Source organism: Balaenoptera ricei, chromosome 8, assembly GCF_028023285.1.
Source record: "Balaenoptera ricei isolate mBalRic1 chromosome 8, mBalRic1.hap2, whole genome shotgun sequence".
Classification (NCBI taxonomy): domain Eukaryota; kingdom Metazoa; phylum Chordata; class Mammalia; order Artiodactyla; family Balaenopteridae; genus Balaenoptera; species Balaenoptera ricei.
In genome coordinates this window covers 2,659,194-2,680,746 of record NC_082646.1, presented here as the reverse complement: position 1 = coordinate 2,680,746, position 21,553 = coordinate 2,659,194, and positions in this window count along the sequence as shown.

Sequence of the window (21,553 nt, the reverse complement as noted above, 5' to 3'; positions counted from 1 at the left end):
GGAACTCAAGTTTACCCAGCCACACCAGAGCAGGGCAAGCGGCGGACTCCACGGGTAGGACAGCGTCTTCTCTGGGCCCAGGACCACGCCCAGAGCGGCAGGAAGCTCAGTCCTATCCTATCCCTGCCGTGTCCCCCCGTGGCCTGGCTGTCACCCCCTCCCCTGGCCTCTGCTGCAGGAGCGTCTCTGTGACACCCCCCTCCCCCAGCTCAGCCTCACCTCAGGCCAGGCAGGTGAAATGAATCATATCTGATGCCATCTCCCTAAGCTGAAGCTTTCGTCCTTGGAACCAGGCCCATCTGAGGTCACAGAGCCTCAGCTGCCCTCGGGGGAGCCTCCTGGTCTGTCCCTCCCCAAGGGGTCTTCATTCAAGCCTCTGTTCCCAATTCCTGCTTCCTTTACAGGAGCTCTTGCTTTCCCATCTGGTCCACTTCTTGCTGAAAGAATCTGTTTGAGACCTTTCACCTGGGCGCTAGCCATCAGCCCACATGTCTGGGTATTGTCCTTGCCCTTGAAGCTCCTAGGTCACTCCTACAATCGGACCCCTGATGGCCTCACTCACCATCCCACGAACTGTGGACACAAGCCAGTTCCTGGTTCGCTCACAGCCTGGCATCCTCACAGTGAGGTTTCTGAAATAGAATTTTTAGTTATAGAAGGTCCCCTGCGAACCCCTGTGAAGGGTATGTCTTTCTTCCAGTAGGTACCATGAAGCTCTCTCGGCCCCTTCCTCAGGCTGCCCTTCTGGGGTGTGCTGTGCTCTCCTTTCTAACGCTGATGCCCAAATGCCAGACTGAGGAGGAATCCATGATCGGTTGGGCACTTCCTTCAAATTTAGTAAAAATTGAAAACATATCGTGACTCAAGTTCAATAGTCTAATCTTAAAATATTAATAGTTACAGCTTCCACTTATAAGGCACGATGAAGAGCCAAGAAGAGTGCATCCATGGTCACACTGAATCCTCACTGTGGCTCTGAGAGATATCTTTACCATTCCTGGTTCACAGAAGAAACTGAGACTCAGAGAAGTTAAGTATTTACCTAAAGCCACACAGCCTGTGGGACCTGAGGTTTTTTCATTTCAGTAGCGTCTCCACCTGGAGGTCCCTGGGCGCTCCAGTACCACAAGGCTGGAAGGACCTGAGAGAGCATTGCGCACCAGCCTCGAGTCTGTGCCTGGGGAAGCAGAGGTGCTCTACCGGGCAATGCCTCATTTGCCCTGCTTTCTCCCAACCCAGTTGCCTGCCTTTACCTGTGAAACGCCATTTCTCCTCTGCAGACATGCATCCCGCGTGTCCCTCCCTGCTTTGAAGAAAACCTCAAAAGCAGTGTCATCACCGGACTTCGAGTGCCTCTTAACACAGGTGCAGGATGATGTGGAGAGGCTCAGTACTTGCCAAGTGCCACCAGGATTCTGGGGTGACACCTAGCCCGCCTAGAACCGGGAGGACGCGTGCGGGGAGCTCCCGTCTCATAGGCACGCCTCTGCAGGGACTGTGGGTCAGTCACAGGGACCTATTTCTAGACTTGTCCCTAGCGTGACCTGACCGGAGAGCAGTTCCTGTAGATGTCCTGGTGCCCGGAGGGCTGCACAGAGTTGGAAGGAGTTCCTGTCTCTCATCCCCTGGGGCCCCGCTCCCCGCTCCAGCCCTACTATTAGCAATTACAGATCTGCGCTGGAAATAGGCACTTCCCCAAAAAATGGGTCAGCTTTTTTTTTTTTTCTCTTTTGATCTCTTGTTCTTCCCAAGGGGGGCAAAGCTGCTGATGTTCCCACAGTGTGGAGCGCTGGTGGGGCACGTGGGGCGTGGACCCTCCGAACGCCCTAGGAAGGGACAGCCCCGGAGGAAGGCCCTGGAGCCACGGCCAAGGAGGTGGAAGTTGTCCCCCGAGGCCAAAGCTGGCCTGAAGCTCTTCCGCGAGACTCGGCCCAGTTTTCCTGGCTAGCTCAGGATGACTTTTCACTGAGATTGCCACTGCTTTGTCAGGTCTTGTTTCAAGGTCCCCTGAGTTATAAAACTGCCATTGTCTGTCCCAGGTCTCAGCACAAAAAGCCGTTGCAGCCGCATTGACCGCCATGACTGTGAAATTGCAGGACACGCTTGGATTTGGAACGTGCTTTGTTGGAAGCCCCTGACCTGTGTCTCCGTGGGCCACGCCCCCTTCCAGCTCCTCCCCTCGGATCCCCGCTCCGGGCCACGCCCCTCGTCCTGCCCCGCCTCCCCGCCCCAGGCCTGTGAGGTGGTGGGGCAGGAGGTCTTGCAACCAGGTGGAGTTTTTTCACCTTGAACCTCTCTCTCCATCATAAAGTGCTGGTGAGCAGATACACTTCTAGTCACAGCAGTGACCCAGCTTCCCCGAGGCAGCGCCCAGGGTGGTTACACACTTGCTCGGGGAACTTAGAGTCTGAGCGACCCTCGTTCAAATACTGGCTCTTCAAGAGCCTACTATTCTGCGAACCGGATCAAGTTACTAAGTCGCTCGAGGGCTGGGTTTCCTCGCCAGCAATACGGGGATTATGATAACGTCTGCTTCACAGGGGCAGGGGACGCGGGGTTAAAAGCTGAGCGCCACACCTGGCTCACAGTAAGCTCTTGGTAAACCTTGGCCCCAACCGCACACACGATGCCTAGGCCCTGACTCCTGGGGGCTCACAGCTCCCAGAAAGCAGGGTTTTGTCCCAGGCTTCTTTTGTGAACCCTCTGGTACCCTGCATGGTGCTGAGAATGTACACACTCGGGGTCACTGGGTAACTGTTGAATCAGCTGAAGAATGGACAGCCCAGCGCCGGGACACGTGAGCGAGGCGGGACCTCTGCTGCCTTTGGCCTAACCTGGCTGTCTATGGCCTGCGTATTCCCCTGCGGGACCCACGAGAACTGAGGTGGAGAGTGTCTTCTGCCACCCGGCGTCGGTCCCCATGAGGAGCAGGGTGTGGCACTTCGATGAGGATATCCAGCAAATGGGCTTTTTCTTCATTCTCTTGCTTGGCCTTCAGTGGCGTCATCGCGACAAGCTAACTACTGCCCTTTGCTGCTCTTGACGGCTTCCTCGGTTTCACGCACTTACAGAGCCTATTTCTTCCGTGGGCGCAACTCATCTATCAGTACAAATAACGATCACCAGCTCTGCTCAGGAGACTGAGGCGAAGAATAGATTGTGCCCATGGCAGGCTGGTGAGACAACGCAGGACGGGGGGCCAGGGCCCACTCCCCCTGCCCTCCTATCCCGCGCCACGTTCCTGCACCCCGTCTCCTCCTCTGACCACGGCAGCGTCTGGACAAACTGCTCAACGCAGGCCTCCACTGCCCAGGAACAGGGTTTGAGAGTTAAAGGACAGAGGAAAAAGAAATATTTCTCAAAACTAGGGGATAGGAAATGACCTCAGACACAGGGCCGAGGAGCCAGGCCACCACAAAACAGAGGAAACAATTTGACAATGAGGTGAAAATTGCCGCTGCCAAACCTCCCTGACACCCTGAGCTTTACTCCTGGGCTCAAAGAAATCTGTCACCGGCTCAGGAAAATGTCTGCAAGGAACTGGTAATAGTTTAGTAACGGCCTGATGACTTGGAATGAGGTGGCAGGCTGCAGCTGTGCCAGGGGAGATGGCTCCTGTTTTTAACCCAAGATGAAGAGCGGCAGAAACAGTCCTCCCGCCCAGCCCCACTCCTCTGCTGGCTGAGCGCATCCATTCAGAAAAGCCATAGGGGCAGAGAGAATGTGGAGAGGAAACTCAGATCAAGACAGGGTTTTAGAAACACCCAGGTTGTGCGTGTGAGTGCGTGCGTGTGTGTAGATTCCCGACAGCTGTTTTAATGACTGTGCCTTCCCTTCCTAAGGCCCTCCTCCTCTCTCTAGCATCTACTTTATGGCAAATGCGTTTTGATTCTGAAGCAAATTGACCTTGAAATAAGCTCCGGGATCTGAGTTCTTACACCTCAGATGCTGGGTTTGGAACTCAGTCTGCTCGTTCAGCAGATACGGGCTCCATCACAGGAATCTGGAAGGGGTGGGAGGTGGGAGGCTTGGCATTGTCAGTTGTCAGCCTGATAGCAAAGTTGGAGTCTTGAGTTGGAAGCTGCCCCAGGCGAGGGTTGGGTGTGTGACAGATGTCGGTGTTGCCTTGGTTCTCCTTTCTGATTGCGTGTGTGTGCGTGTACCTGTAATTGAGGCTGTGCTTGTATTCAGGAATTGTGCAGTGAGGGTCGGGCGGTTGGGACTGCAAATGTCTAGGGCTACAAGGCTGCGAAACTGCTCACCAATGGGCCGTGTCACAGGGAAACTGAGTCTGCCGTGTGGGAAGAGGGTGTGTGTTATGTGCAGGCGCAGGTGCACAGGCGGAAGCCAGCATTTATCAACATTTACGCCAGGCCTGTGTTTGGTAAGGTTATCTTTGCTTCAGTTTTGCCGAGCTTCTGACCTTTCTGTGTCCTTTGTGTCCATGGGATGTCAGCGTTACTCTATGGAGACTGTAATTTAGGGATTTGATGGAACCAAACCAGAGACAGCATCTGTGCATTGAGCATCTGCCCTGTGCCTTGCCGGCAGCCACTGCCTTGAAGGGAGAACGTGAGCCCGGCGGACTTGCAAAGAAGGAAGGAGTTGTACTCAGCACGCAGTGGTGTGTGCAAGACTGCTGAGTGTTAGACAGTCCTGGTGCCAGCTCTCATCTGAAGGTGATTTCTGTTGCTTTAACGTGTCCGAGTTCAGCTACATTGTTCATGAACTGAACTAGCAATACAGGGGCTCCTGTCAGCAGAGCTCAGATGTTCTCCCCCCATTTTCACCTTCCACAACACAAAATGTTGTTGAAACCATGGTCTTTCCCCAGGGAGTTTTGTTGTCATTGCGGCTGAAGTAATGAAACAGATCCCTGCAAAGACAGCCAGATGCCTTTTCCAGATGATGGGGGTGAATGTAGACCAGAAGGCAGGTAGGCAGCAGGGGGAAGGGCGGGGGGGCACAGACCCACCCTGTGTGCCATCTGACTTTGAGGCAGGTTGTAATGGAGCCGTCTTAGGAGCAATAGACGGCTTTCAACGCGCCCTTCTGGGCCAGAACCAGGCTACTCTGATGTGGCCCAGGACCAAGCTTTTGGGATGAGCTGGGCAGAGAGATGGGTAGGGACTTAGTGCCAAAATAGCAATCCCAGAAAGGCTTGGGGCCTTTCTCTTCCAGTAAGGAAGGCCTTTGGGAGTGATTTTTACTGAAGAAGTTACAGTAGAAATTCAGCAGATCCAAGACCTCAAAAGTCCCCCAGAGGTTACTAAGTGCAGCCCCTTCCCCTAAGCAGGTCTTGCCTACAACCATTCCAGAGCAATGGTGTTTCATTTTAAATATTTCTCAGGAAGGATATTTCATAAACTCCCTAATGCACTGGTACCAAAACAAAGCTGAGCAGAAAAAGAACCACATATTCTCTGGACTATAGCCAAACGCAATCCAAGATGCATACAGATATTTCAAAAGCAGTCAGTTAGTCAGCAAATGTGCCAATGCACCTCTTTTCTGTGCCCTATGGCGACATGCTTTCCAAATTAAATTAGCCTGATATGGCTCCACGCTCCTGTTGGACTCTGATTCATTCTGATGGGAACAACATATTCAGTTCAAAGAAAAGAGGTGGGCAGAAGTCTTTGCTCCTGATAACATCAGGACCTGCTTTAGCCTCCTTGATGTTCAGATGAGATGGAGACATTGGAATTTAATCGTCGATTACTCACAGCCTATAGTCAGCTTGCATTTTTAGCTCATTCAGGTACATGTGAGTACCAAAAATCAACATGTTCTGGAAACAGAAGGCTTAGAACATCTTCCATGCATGGATACAGAAGAATCTGTTTTAATGAGCTGGAAGTTATGTGCTGTATCTGGTTGCCCATAAGCATTAGTCACCAATTACTTGTGCTACCAATGCAAGATGGTGTTCCTAAGGAGGTGACAGTGAGGAAATAGAGGGAATAATTACCTGGAATGTGTTTAGAGTGAGTGATTAAATAGGACAAAAATCCGTGAGTAAAAGCACACTAAGAATGAAAGAATTAATGCTAAGCTAAAGATGTATGCAAAAATGTTTTTAAAAAAGGAAAAAGAAGGAAGATGCTAGAACTTTGCCCATGGAAGTAGGTGGCACTTCTGAGATGCACTAGCTCCAGATTAAATGAGCTCAAAGGAGTATGCCCAGGCATACCCCTCTGAGGACGAGAAAAGAATTGTTTGCAGTGGTGGGTCTTACCTAATGAGGAAAATGGAGGTGATCAGATGGAAACCTGACATGGTTATTTAAGAAGTTTCCTTTCTTCTCGGACTGTATGGTAACATGGAGAGATAGCCAAGACGCACCGATCCCACAATGGCCCCCACTCTGGCTTTATATTAAAACCCTTGATCCAGGCAGGAGAACCTGGAAGAGACATGTCTCTAGCGACAGTGGAGGCTTGGACAAGATACCACGGTGGAAGCACAGATGAGGTGTTCATCCTTTCTAACACTGAAGAGAAGGTCAGGAATAAGATGCAGAAAGGAAAAAATAAGCATTGGTTATATATTTGGTACTACAACACAGCATTTTGTCTGTGAAACCATAGTTTATCAGACAAAAATGGTGGGCAGGGCAATAAATGGAATGTACCCACGGGAGGGGGAGGAGGCACACATTTGTCCCGACGATCAAGAGGATCGTGAAGCAGAACTTGCGGGAAAAGGAGAAAAATGCCTGATGACACTGTAACGTTGAATCTTACAGGGAAGAGCAGGTGTGATATATTGTAGAAAGAAATGTGGTAGGTGAGGTGTCCAGGAAGATAATAGGGGAGAATATAGAAGCGATATTTCTACCTCAAATATCTGTATACTACAGCACGAATATAGGTAGTAAATAAAAGTAGCATGACATTTCACCCAAGGAGGTACATTCTGTGACTCTAAGTTTAGCCCCATCAGGAGTAGCTGAAATGACGTTTTCTTTGTACATATTTTCTCTGATTTCTTTGCCCCTTCCTCGCACCAAGGAGCTCCTAATGACACCTTTCAAAGTCCTCATCTTCTTTAAAAACCCCTGACTGATCTTCCTGTTTCTACTCTTTTGCCCGCCCCTCCCTCTTATTCGCTACTCACCAGATAGAGTTATCCTTTTAAAACGTAAATTTTAAACTACTTACTAGTTATATGAACATGCTGTTCCTCCCTGCTTATAATCTCTGGGCTTCTCATCTCATGCAGATAAACTACAAATGCCACAGCCCAATTCACAAGGCTTTGACAACCCTTCCACAGCCTCCTGTCCTACCCCCGGTCCATGCCCTCTCAGCCCCAGCTGCATGGGGTTTCCTGACGTTCCCCAAATCCACCAAGTATCCACCTGCCTCAGGGCCTTAGCACTGGCTGTTACCTCTGCCTGAAATGTTCTGGGCCCAGATAGTCACAGGGCTACTCGATAATTTCATTCAAGTCTATGCTCATATGTTTCCTCCTCATGTCACCCACCCTCCACCACCAGCCCTACTCTGTCTTCATCACTCGTTGCTATCTGACTTTAAATCACGTATTTATTTATTACAGTCTCTCTCTCCTGGGCTAAGATGTAATTTCTGTAATAGCCGCAATTCTCTCTGTTGGTCCACTGATAGATCCCCAGTGCCCAGAAGAGTAGTTGGCTCATAGTAGATGTTCAGTAACTATTTGTGAAATGAATGAACTAATAATCAATCATAACTGGGAATGATACTAACCGATGACACCAGTCACTGCCAGTAACTGGATGCTGCCGGAACCCAGAGCTCTGAAACGCGTATGAAGCAAGGATACAGAAGCCCGAAATGATGTCGTGTGAGAGAGTACGAAGGGAATTCAGAGCTGATGGAGCCCACTTCCTTTTAAGACAATGAAACGCCTACATGTCTTATTCATTGATGTTCATATAACTAGTAAGTGGTGTCCAGACAATAAATTAGGTTTCTATTCACTGGCCAGAGTTTTGCTTGTTTACACTAGTCAGCAAGCTATTTGTCCTCTGAAAAAATATGATTGTAACGGGGAAGACCAGATGTATTCATTGGACGGTAACAGCAGAGCATCTGTGAAGTACCGCAGACAGAGTGGTGGGTGACCAGGAGGTGAGGAGGGAGAGGAGAGGAGTGCCTTGGACATGGCGAGGGAGCTCCGTGGGTGCACAGCCGAGGGGCAGTCGTGGGCATATGCAAGGGAGAGTGAGTGTCTGTCCCTGAGCCAGAGCGCAGCTCAAGAGTCACCCCTGTGGAAAAGGGAGCTGCAGACAGGAACCGAAAGGACTGTTTCCAGGCGGGACTTTATGAGACATGCAGCCTGTATTGGGGGCCTAAATTGCAAAGAACGATAGAGAGTCAGGAACAAAATGTCTGTCCAGTCTCTCACTGGAAGTGTGGGAAGCAGCACATGAGCCAGGAAAGCCGAGTTTCCGAGGACGGCGTCAATGACTGTGGGTGCGGTAGGGGCCTTGCTCCAGCCATTTGCAGGCATGGACACTAGCAAGGGCCAGGCGAGAGGGCAGGAGGGGGCCTTCTAGGGATCCAAACCAATCAGTGTGGAAGATATAGCTGGAGACTGAGTCCCTGTAGTTATGTAAGAGGCGTGAAAAGCCAGCAAGATTTATTATTAACAGCAATGTGACCTCGTGGGTGCCCACAGCTGATGAGGACCTCTGAAAGATGAATAGAAATAAAGTAGGTGAACGTGTGTTTTGTTTATCTCACCGTACGCGTAACCTCATGTAAAGAATCATTGAGAGCTGAGACTCTGATCCTCAGACGTTCTCAGGGAGTTCCTTGGTGGCCTAGTGGTGAGGGTTCCAGGCTTTCACTACCAGAACCCAGGTTCAATCCCTGGTTGGGGAACTGAGATCCTGCAAACTGTGTGGTACGGCCAGAAAACAAACAAACACACAAAAAACCCAAGCATGTCCAGTTCTGTCACCATGCTATGCGGGGACAGCCATTCATTGGTATGCTCAATGTAGGCCAGTATTCAAAAGCGGTTCTGGAAAGAATGAACAAATAATTTATTTCTTGCTTGAAAAGTTAATTCATTTATATTAATATGGTGTCAATTATCTCGAAGTTGACCAGATTATTAAATTAACCGTTATTAGGTAGCCAAACTTTTGCTGCACAAACAGAATACAAATTGATTATATCTATTCTGTGACAATGCAGTTCCGAAAGCCCTGGACATAAAAGGAGTAAACCGGGGCAACAGCTTCGGCTCAGCCTACAGGCCCCTGTTCCCTGTCTTCTTCAGAAGCAGACAGGATGAAAATGCAGGGCAGTGTCCTGACTTCCCCCCAGGGAGTCCACATCCCAGTGACCCACCAGAGATTGTCTGTGTTGGACCCTTTAGTTAATAAAAGAGGAAATCAAACTGGCTGACAGTACTGGGGACTGTCAGTCAGTTGGCATTTGTCAATTAAATCATGTTTTTGTGTTTGTCACTAAGACACTTTCCACTCAGGAATTCTTGCTAGTACATTGGTTTTCAAATTAGAGCTCTTCAAAAGAAAAACAAAAAAAGAAGAAGAAAGTGGGAAATGGCTATCTCAGAAGATCTCAGAAAAGTCACTCACTCAGAGACCTACAGCATGGCAGAGGTGGGGCTCCAAGTTACCCCTTGAACTGGAATTTTACTGTGTAAGTTCCTTCAAGATGAGCTCACCATGCGGTGGAGGGACCCCGTTAGGTGGTGGTGTGGACACAGTGCAGAGTATGAAGTTTGCAGTCAGAAGATGGAGGCTGAGTCCTGATTCTACCACGTGATAGCTGGGTGACCTTGGCTTCAGCCCCTGTATCATCAGTGTACATGGTAACACTGCCTCCCAAGGACTGTTCTGAGAATCAAATGAAAATATATGTGAGAAGGCTTTATACCTTCTCACGTTTAAAGCTTTATACAAATACTGGTTATCATTAAAATGAGATCCTTTTGGCTGTTCGCTCTCTAGAAGTGCTTGATTAAAGTCTAAGACAGACCCCATGCTGGACACCAAATTCCATTTTATACCAAATCATGTTAGAGAGTCCAAGTGCTTCCATGTTAATATTCCATCTTCCACTGCTTGCATATTTAAATAGATATTCATTTGGATGACAGCATGCTTGGAGCAAGACAGCAGTAACTAAATAAACAAATAATCAGCAATAGATTGGGCCCCGATACAGATGAAGATGCAGAGCACGTGCAGTGGCACCAGCCTGGGAGTGACCAGAGCCCACGGTCCTCACGCTTCAGCGTGTCACCCTCTGGGCCAGGACCGCTCTCCCTCCCGCGAGGAAGGCGCACTGCACAGTTAAGCATCTAATGCATATGTAGACAGTGGGGAGAAGTCAACGGTGTGTGTCTGTTTAACTTATCCTTTTTGTGTCCTGCTTCTCCTCAGCCTGGAGAAACCTCACATTGGGGTAGGATAAAATGGAGGGCATGCCCTGGCAGTTCAGAATTTGAGTCCCACCTACACTCATCCAACAAAGGCAGTTGCTTTGACAAAGGTAGCTGAAGAGTCTTAATTCTTCCTGTGAAAAGAGCTGATGGGGCCGTGGTGCGATCTTTTTGCCCCAGTCTTTTCTCGGGGCGCCCTGGGTTCTGCTCCCGGGTGAGTCCTCCTGTTTGTGCTTGAAGGGGCAGGTGGACGGCGGGACTCAGAGCCCATTTTCCCAGTTCGTGGGGCGATTCCCCGGTGAGGTCTGGTCTGGGCCTCCTATCCATCGGTGCCCTGCTCATGTTTCACAGACCAGTTCACCCAACACATCTTCCAGCGACAGCGTGGATTGTGTCTCTGCACTTAGAACACCACTGACCAGCTCTGCGATCTAAAGCACGTTGCTTTAGGGTTCCTGTCAATAAAATGGACCCGGTGCCATTCACCCACAGAGTAATTCTGAGTATTAAGTGTAGTCATCCAAATACGGAGCCAAGATGGCATCTGCCACCTTGTAAGCCACAGACGTCATAGACTGTCTCTCCTGTCTGCTCCACCACCCTTGACTGCTCTTCCCAAACGACCACAGGGCCCTGCTGCATATTTGCACCATTTGTGAGCTCTTTGTATTATTTGCTGTTTCATGAGTGCCTGCCTTTGAGGGTAGGAGTCATGCCACACGTGTAGCACGTAGCACTTTGCCGAGCATGGGACAGACATTTAACAAAAGGTTGGTCTGTTAACACAAGTCTGATTTTCTTCATGCACAGTGGAATAGCAAAGTCAGAATACGCATGCCTGCTCACCGTGAAGTTCTCCAAGGCTTGAGCAGAGAGCAAACCACTCTCTCTTTGGCCGGAGCTTCGGTTTGCTGGATGCGGTCCCTGGTTCTCTCACTGACCACATCCCGCCTGCCTCCTGAGAGCCAGGATCTGCGCGGTGGTGAGAAGCAAGGCAGCCAGGGTCCCAACTCCACAAGGCTGCAGAGGAGTGAGTGGGCTCTAGTCGCTGATCTGCTTTAAGTACGTTTGCTCCTTCGAAACAGAAATTAGCCATGATTCAAAGTCCTTAGAGGTCTCCATAACCTAAAAAACTTGATGGTATGTAAACAGTAACCTGCGCCTTATTATGTTTACCTGTCATTAAAACTAGAAACAGAGTTGCCAACTCGGACGTTCTGCACTACCTTTCAACCTTGTCTCTTGTACAGAAGGCAGCAATGTGGAGAACCCACTTCATTTAACAAAAATCCTCTTGGTCTTTTGTAAGTGTGTTTAATCATCATGTCCTTTGGAAATGAGTGTGTCCTTTCAAAGGCGTGCGGCTCCATCAGTGGCCAAGATGCAGCTGAGGTTGGTCACCCTAATAGGGTCCTCCCCGGGTTGGTCGCAGGGAGCCCCCTGCAGAGAAAGTGACTTTCTGGTTCCACTCCTGTAACGGGCAGAGGGAGGAACAGGAAACTTCAGGATTCAGAGTTGACCAAGGAACAGAAGGCAATGCACTCGCTTCTTGAGTTTCAAAGAAATTAGTTCTATGGAGACTTTTCCTAGAGAAAGCCACGTTGGGGAAAGGAAGGAAGGAAGGAAAGGAGGGAGGGAGGGAGGGAAAGAAGAAAGGCTTCGTGTACTCCATTTTTTTGAAAAACTGTCTTTGAGTATGACATACATACAGCCAAGTTCCCAGAACGCCCGCTCAGTGAAGTGCCACAAACTGAACACCCCCAGGTGGCCAGCACTCAGATTAAGGGGTAGAACACAGCACACCAGAATCCCCGTACCTCTCACAGTCAAGGCTCCCCTGCCCCAGGGGAGCTAATCTCATCTCCACTCCCAGCACCAGGGGCGTGTCTGCTCTTCAATTTACATGAACGGGATCTTACAGAACGTTCTCCACTGAGACTGGCTTCTGTTCAGCATTGTGCTAGGAGGTTCCTTCGTGCTTCTGTATTCTTGGTTGCCATTCTCAATGCTTGGTAGTATTCTCTTAGGTGAATATGCTACACATTATGGGAATTGTATCCAAGATTCATAGAAACATGTTTTAAAAGTTTGCAGAGACTATAGTAGTGAGAAAGATATCTAATTGTATCAAGAGACTATAGTAGTGAGAAAGGTATCTAATTGTATCAAGGCACTTATACTTCTTCCACTATTTCTTTGTAATAATTAGTAATTATTGCAGTACTAATCATTAGTAATACTACAGAAAGGATGTAAACCTAATGCTTGGTTATTTTGGTAAAGAGTTCTATTTTATCACCAAAATGATTGGGGAAGCGTGTGAAAAACCTAGTCATAGAATCACAACTCTGGGACACTTAGCTATTCATCCAGATGGGGCAGCTTACTTCAGTTGCAGGCAGAGTGGTTCTCAAAAAGAAATGACCAGTCTTCAAAATGCTGGTTTTGAAACGTTCTATATGTAGAGTGACAGCAAACATTGCAAACCATGAGTGGTGGGCAGAAGGAGAGGATGGGCATGACTTGGCAGACAGCTTTCTATCGCTTAAACAATCAGGATAGAATCAGAGGATCAACCAAGGGCTGAGAGTTCCTGGACCACCCTCACTTACTCTCCACCTGTGACCGATGACTGTTCTTCTTACATGACACAGTTCTCCTCGTGGAAGCCATGTGCATCCTCTGCTTCTGAGTTTGCTGAGAAAGCATAAATAGGTAAATAAATAAAGAGCCCAGCCCGCCTCCTCGAAATTGCTTCCTCCACTTGCCTCTTACCAGGGAAACTGCCCTGTGAATCACAGCTGCCTGGGCAAAAGCTCTGAGGAGTCTCTCTGCTTCTCTCTCTGCCCTGCACCAGTGATAAGATAATGAGATGCAAGGCTTGGGCGCGCTTGACAAGCTGGTCTCTCTCCAGCAGAAGAGTTGAGAGGCTCAGGGGCTGGGATTGGAGATTAATTAATGCTAAAAGACACAGTTTGATGTGGCAATGAAATTTCGATTATAATAATCTCTAATTATCTTGTACCACGAGTGCCCTGACTCTCCCAGGTGTTTCTTCTTGGTTGGAAATTGCTATTTATGCATGAAATAAAGCAGACTGCATTTTGGGGAGACGGGGGTGGGAGGCGGATGGAAGTGGATATAGTGGGAGCGGGAAGAGTGTGGACACTGCCCTGCCTGGAAGCAAGGGGGTGTCCGGAGTACCTCGCTGAGGAAAGTGAACTTGGCATTGGGATTTTAGAAGACGTGTGACTGAGGCAAGATGAAGGAAAACGTGATCAGCTGGAGTGAACCAGAGTCTCTGTTTCTTGGCCACTGGTTGCCAGACTGTGCCACCCCTATGGTCACTGGAGAAAAGGGCCCCTAGTGGAGGACAAGTTAAGTCTCATCTTCCCAGGTCCTATTAGGGGTCCTTTTCATAATAAGGATTTCCTCTGGGAAAGAAATACAAGTCCTAACGTCAAAGGAAATGTAACCTCCACAGGGGAGGACAGGAACCCCTATTCCCACTGCAGACAGCTTATGCCCTAAGTCCCCAGATGAAGCCCCAGTGTCTACGACAGTAGCCGTGTGTGTGAAGGATGTATGGACTATACAAGCTGGGAAACTTTGGTTCTGCTTCAAGATTATTCAGGAAGTTTGGAGGACTCATCAAGCCAGGTGAGGAAATTGACAACACTCACCTTCTGGAGGAACATGGAGGGAAGAGGAGACAAAATCTCGACACTCTGGCATCAGCAGGATGTGACGAGAAGACCCCCTAAGTTCTGCCTGTTTCTCCTCTGGTGACCCTTTCCACTCGTAATGACAGTTCAGGCCCCGTTCATTGCACAGCACGAGCTGGGTGCGAGTGGGACAGTCCCTCAGCGTCCTGACATCTGTTCTTCCATTTGCAGAATGGGGGGATAATAGTTACTCATACTTCACAAAGAGTATTTTAATGTGAAAATGTGTTTGGCACAGTGTTTGGCATGCAATAAGTGCTTAGTAAACATCTTTGTTAACAAGAATATTTTAAACATTCTTGGATCCTTTGCCTGAGAATATAGACATTTAAAAAGCTTTTAGGTGGAGTCACAGTGTGTGCGTACACACCTCTGCGTGTGTGTGTGTGTGTGTGTGTGTGTGTGTGTGTGTGTGTGTGTGTGTGTGTTTTAGGACTAGCTGCTCATCAGTTTTATTTTGGGCATGCCTTGTAGTCAAGAGTCAGGTACCCAAATGGTACTCGTGTCTTTCATCCTCATACCTGATACTAATTATCCAGCTCTCTAAGGAAATTAGTCTCCATCTGAATCTCATTACGTGTCAGAATGTTGTTGGTCCGTGCACATCAAGGGTTATCTGAGTTGAAGTCTGGGGAAAGGCCTTTATCACTGGAGACATACAGTTAAAAGAGTAGGCTGAGGTACTGTCAGAGTTTTACAAAAAGTCAAAAGGGGACCCTGAGGAACAGCTGCCCCCTTGAAGCAGAGGCCAGTGTCCAGCTGGGGTGGTGAGCTGTGTGCCCAAGAGCCAGGGATGTGGGACAAAGGAAACAGAGTAAAAGGAGATGGGCACAGGTCCCGCAAAGCGGTGGTTGGTGCCTCATTTTGGGGGCATTTGGCGCATGGCGTGTGAGGGCTGGGGCCAAGCTGAAGGGAGAAGCCATTGATAGGGCACCGCAGCCTGTGGCTTAGCTGCTGCTAGGCTTGTGGGTTGGGAGGCGAGCGATCTTGGGCAGTGTCCTTGTGAAGCTTGTAACTGTGAGTTTGGGGAATTTTTCTATCATCCCTTTAAATGAAGATGACAGAGGTCTTCCTTCCCAGGGACTTAATAATGGATTCAATGAAAAGTAAAGCTGTGTGGCTGCAAATACATTAAAGATTTTTTTTTTAATCTTTAGAACGAGTACAGAATGCATAAGTCATTTTATACAAGGCTCTTTTAGTCTGATCACTTCTGGTCATGCCTGAATGGAGTCCAGTTTCAACCTAAGCCCAAGGAAGCCCTATCACTCCTCACCCTCCACCATTGCAAGTTTGCATGGCTGTCTGGCCTCTGAAATGGTCTCATACCTGGAAAAGATTGGCATCCTTAGCTGAAGGACACCTGCTTTCTTTCTTTTTTTTTTAAACATCTTTATTGGAGTATAATTGCTTTACAATGTTGTGTTAGTTTCTGCTGCATAACAAAGTGAATCAGCTATACGTATACATATATCCCCATATCCCATCCCTCTTGCGTCTCCCTCCCACCCTCCCTATCCCACCCCTCTAGGTGGTCACAAAGCGCCGAGCTGATCTCCCTGTGCTATGCAGCTGCTTCCCACTAGCTATCTATTTTACATTTGGTAGTGTGTATATGTCCATGCCACTCTCTCACTTCGTCCCAGCTTACCCTTCCCCCTCCCCGTGTCCTCAAGTCCATTCTCTCCGTCTGTGTCTTTATTCCTGTCCTGCACCTAGGTTTTTCAGAACCTTTTTTTTTTTAAATTCCATATATATGTGTTAGCATACGGTATTTGTTTTTCTCTTTCTGACTTACTCAGTATGACAGACTCTAGGTCCATCCACCTCACTACAAATAACTCAATTTCGTTCCTTTTGATGGCTGAGTAATATTCCATTGTCTATATGTGCCGCATCTTCTTTATCCATTCATCTGTCATGGACGCTTAGGTTGCTTCCATGTCCTGGCTCTTGTAAGTAGAGCTGCAATGAACATTAGGACACCTGCTTTCTGAGCAGAGTTCCGAGAACAGGCAGCTCTGTGGCAAGGAAGTGTGCCAGCAACGCTACCCATGCATTGAATACTTGGCTGGTTGCGGAGAATGGGACGCTCGGCTGCCTCTCGCTCACACTTACATGCTTGAAATTGCTCCTACTGAGCGAGGCCCCAGGGAGAAAGCAGCTCGCTTACGAGAAACACTCTGGAGGATGCACAGATACATGCACACAATTTCGAAATGGGAATGTTTACATTTGGCTCTTTTGGTTGAACAAAGGACAGAACCTTACTTGCTTTTGTTAGACCCACACTCTGTGTGCAAGAATAAAGTAGGCTTTTGCTAAAGAAGATGTAGCACTTAGCCCCAGGTTCAGCTGCAAGTAAGAGAAACTTAGAAAAGAATGGCTTAAATCATATAGAATTCCATTTTTCATGTGTAAAGTTCTAAAGATAGGCAGTGCAGGGATGGTTTGGTGGCTCTGTGCTCATCCAAGACCAATGCACCCTTCAAGTGTGACACTTGGCTACATGGTCTCAGCTGGAGCTCCAGCCATCACATCATTCACCTTCCAAGCAGCACAGAGGGAAGAAGGAAAGTCAAAGGGCACAAACCAGCTATGTTTTAGGATAATTCTTGGAAGCTTCCACGCAACCCTCCTGCTGGCTAGAACTTAATCATATCTAATTACAAAGGAGTTTGGGCCACATGCTCCTCTAAAAATGGATGAGTCTATGAAGGTCAGAATGGATATGGGGATAGAAAGTTAGCAATACCCACCTTGGATCAGGAGAAATCTATTACATTTAGTATCCAAAAATTTGATATTTCCAGGAGAAGATGCTTCTCAAATATATATATATATATATATATATATATATATATATTTTTTTTTTTTTTTTAACCCCCTTCTCTTCCAAGCCCCAGCTTAATCTCTTGTGATTAAGCCTAGCTTCAAAGATTTGGGTCAGCCCCTTTAAATTGAATCTAGGGAAAATCTTGTAAATCTTCAGGTTTGTGTGACTCTTCCAAGTTCTCAGCGTTGCCCTTTTCCATACTTTGCTTGAGTTGAATAACAATCTTTGTGTGGTCAGAGTTTACCAGACTGATGATCAGTTCCTCAAATTATCCTCTCATTCCTCAGCGTTATCCCCCACGCATGGACCAGACAGCTCGGTGATAAAAATGAGATCCGCCGTCAGAGAACAAATCAAGAGTCGAGGACTCTTAATATACGATCCAACAGGCTCTTTTAGAAACTTAGGTTTTATCTTTGTTATATCCCTCCCGGGTCAGATCACGATAATCGCCTTCTGCACTGGGATCTCTCGGAGGTTAATTAGTTATCTGTATCACAGGTTGAGACTTTTATTGAATATTTTTCTCTCTTTATCTCTGGTACATTACATGAAATTTTAACTAGGGTTTGTTAGGGATTTAGAGTTTTTTCCCTTCAAAAAACCTAAAGTTGAATGATGTCTCTGTGATATTATTCTTCAGAGCAAGAAGCAAGTTTGGATAAAAAACTCTAAAAGTAAAACCATGTTTTCAGAAACCAAAAGCTTGCCCCAGTTTTTGTCTTACATGTTCCACAATGGCCAGCCTGCTTTTTAATATCCTTGCGTAAACTTGGTTCTGTCGGTCAGAGTGAAATCAGACTGAGGAAGTACAGCATAGTGGTTAAGGACTCGGGGATGTATTTGGAAATATACTATATGGATTTTAGTAGGGCTCTGGCCCCTGCTAACAATTTGCTTAACCTCCCTGATTTTAGATTTTTCACCTGTTCACTCACAATAATAATACCCAGTATGGGATATTGTGAGAAGTTTATGAGACAATGTATGGAGAGTACTTAGCTTACTAAGTGTTCAATAAATTGTGTGGGTAATAAATGAACTTACTACCAAAAGTACCTAGAGAGAGGTCCATGTTATTACTTTCAAAGCCAAGACGGATTTTTAAATCACAATGCATACTTTTTTTCTAAAAGTTCCCTCTAATGTTGATAAAAGAGATTAAAATCATTAAGATGTTGGAATAGTTTTTAAACTTCATGTTTTCACTATAGACAGTAGCAAGTGACTCACAACTAAAAAGGATGTGGAAATAAGCACCGTAATACTTCCTCCCATTTTCCTATTAATTATGTCATTTTTTTTCCATTGTCATTCATTCTTGTTACAACAATTTCCAAAATTGTTTGGTCCTAATTGTAAATTTAAATCAAAGTTTCACACCCAAGGAGTCCTTCACCTCCTTTGCTTCACTTTGGCTCACACGTTCATACATGTTTGAGAACGTCTGCTAGTGCCTTTGGGGCAACTTGGCTGCATAAAATTTTGGGGTCACATTTCATTTGCCTCAAATTTTGGTAAACACTGCTTTCATATCATCTGGCATTGAATGTTACGTTGGAGAAGTCTGAGATTAGCTTGTATACTTTGTTTTTACTGATGACTTCATTTTTCTTCCCCTGGATGCCACAGAATTCTTACTTTATCCTCAATGTTATATGACAAGGATATATTTCAGCACCAATCATTCTGAAACAGTTGTTCAAGGAACACAGTGTGCTTTTTTCATCTGTAGATTCAGTTATTCTTTTATTTCAGGGTTATTCTGTATTATATACTTGAATACATTTTCAGTGCATTATTAAGTTTTTTGGTTCAGGGAAACCACTTTCTCTTATGTTGGATTCCCTCCATAATTCATTATCTTCTGCTTAATTTCTTTAATCACTTTGTCTTTTTTCCTCCGTCCTAAGAATATCCCAAGTCTTTCCTCTATGCCAGTAACTGAAATGTCCATTATGTCCTCATTTTTATTAATGGCCCCAATTGATTAGTCCTGAAATGATCTTCAGTTTGGGTCTTAGATCCAAGACTTACTTTTTCATCTCAGTCTACAGTTTTCCAATTTTTCTTGTAATTCTTATTTTGCATTCATGCTCTTACCAAGTCATTGTACAACACAAAGCACTCATGGAGAATGTTCTCATGCATTTCAAATGAGATTTTCTTTCATACAGGGTTCTTCATTTGATGTTTGCAAGCAAAATTTCTTTATTTCTAATTTGTTCATTTTTTCCTTTTTATTTTTTGTAACATGATTGCAGAGCTGCCATAGCACTCGCTTTCATCTGGATCCTTCTTGGGCAGCTTTGTGCAGACCATCTATTTGTTCTGATGTTCTCATTCCTCCCCAGACCTGTTCAGAGACAGGTGTTCAGCGTTCTACCCCACCATAGCCTGGGGGGGCAGCAAGGGGCGAGGGCAAATGAGTCCGTCTGAAGTATTTCTCAAAAATTGAGCTCTGATTTACCCTCTCATATTCTGTTAGCTGTACATTCCCAAGGGGGCTGTCCTGAACTCAGGAGTGTTTCATTTGGGAACATTGCAGACTTCACTCAGTCAATGAGAAGCTAATCCTCTTTGAGAGGCTGTTGTTTCCTCCTCACCCATATTTTTCTTTCTTTTTTTAAATTTTTATTTTATATTGGACTATAGTTGATTTACAAGGTTGTGTTAGTTTCAGGTGTACAGCAAAGCGATTCAGTTATGCATAGACAAGTATCTATTCTTTTTCAAGTTCTTTTCCCATTTAGGTTATTACAGAACATGGCGCAGATTTCCCTGTGCTATACAGAAGGCCCCTGTTGGTTAGCTATTTTAAATATAGTAGTGTGTGTATGTCAATCCCAAACTCCCAATTTATTCCTCCTCCTCACCCATTTTACCAGCTTGCCTGTCCCATGGACTTCAATCAGAACTTCATGTCTGAGGCATTGTATTAAAAGTGAGGCCCAACAAAAATGATTCTTATGGCTTGATTCAATCTTTGAAATGCAGTTTTCTATACATTAATTAAGATTGTCCTGTCTTCCAAACTTTTAAAGGAAGAGTTTAAGTTGGCTGCATATCTTTCTCAGTGTTTCACCCAAGGTTCTCTCTCTCTCTCTCTCTCTCTCTCTCTGTCACACACACACACACACACACACACACACACACACACACACAACCATGCAATTTAGAAGAGCAAACAGCTGGATATAAACCTGTTTGGGTCTTCCTAATGAATCAGAACCCCTACCATGGAGAGCACTTTCAGAATTGCACGGGGAGGAGCTCTGTCCCTCATGGTGTGATGTTCAGCCAGTGCACATTAGGAGTAGAAGGAGAAAACACACAGCCGGAAGTCATAAATATCCAAAGCAGACCAGCTCCCTAGATCTGTTTGCAAATGAGATTGGAGCATACTGGGTAAACGGGGATGGTTGGTAAATTCTATTTCACTTCACCAGTGAGCTGAAAAAGCATTGGATAACATCTTAGGAGTTGTAGATCTGTTTGACTGCATTGTTGCAAAGTGGGAATTGTTTTGCAACATAGATTCTTAATCACTGAGGCATCTATGATTGAATGCCTCGAAAATTGGCTGAAATTGAAAGTTAACTATACTGCAGAAGGCTTATTCTGGTGTATAATTGAAAATAAATTCTAATAACTCTTCTCCAAAGAGCTGCTCAGAGGAAATTTTGAAGCCCCCTGAAAAAAAAAAAGGCTTTCTCCAAGAGACTCTTCCTCTGCATAATGTAGTAATGAAAACAAGCTCCTTCTAAGCCTAAACTAGTTTTTCTGTGATTTCAATGCACTGACCAAAAGCATGTTGATATTGAACACTCGTAAACTTATTTTGTAATGTGCTTCCCAAGGCTTTATGCTGGAGAGGTCTTATCATTGCTCTCTGAAGTCACTTTAGGATCGTTTTACACAAGGACAACCCAGCAGGGGGGAAAAAAAAGGTGTGAGTTTTTTTCTTCAAACAGCAGAAGTTTGGATCCTTGCTCCGGTCTTTACTGTGTGCCATGACAATTCTTTTTTTTTTTTTTCTGAGCTTCCGTTTTTATCTCTGTAAAATGAGTTTAATGATATAATCTAATGTTCTCTGCTTTGTGTAGTTATTGTAAACATGAGAAGTAATACTTTTACATGAACAGTATCTTGTACATAGTTGGCACTCCACACAAGGTAGAAGTTACATATGGATATGTGTATACACACATAAGGTCTATATACTCATTCAGCCATAATTCGTGCAGTAATATCTTGCTTAAATATTTACCCAGTTCTGCACAACCACAGGCAGCAATTCTGTAGGAGAATCAGGAGGCGATATCTAGCCCCACCTGGAAGAAAAGTTTAACTCTCTGGTCCTGGATTTGGAAAGATCAGAGTTCCAATCATGCCCTGGGTATTAACCTCTCTAAGCCTCAATTCTTCCATCTGTAAAATCGAAATAATAATGTCCTACATTTCATTAGGCTGTGGTAAGTGTTAAGTAAAATCATGCAGAGCACCTGTCATATATGAAGTTCTTTTTAAATGGGCGCCTGTAGCAGCAGCTACAGCAGTAGCAGCGGCACAATCTCTGTGCTCG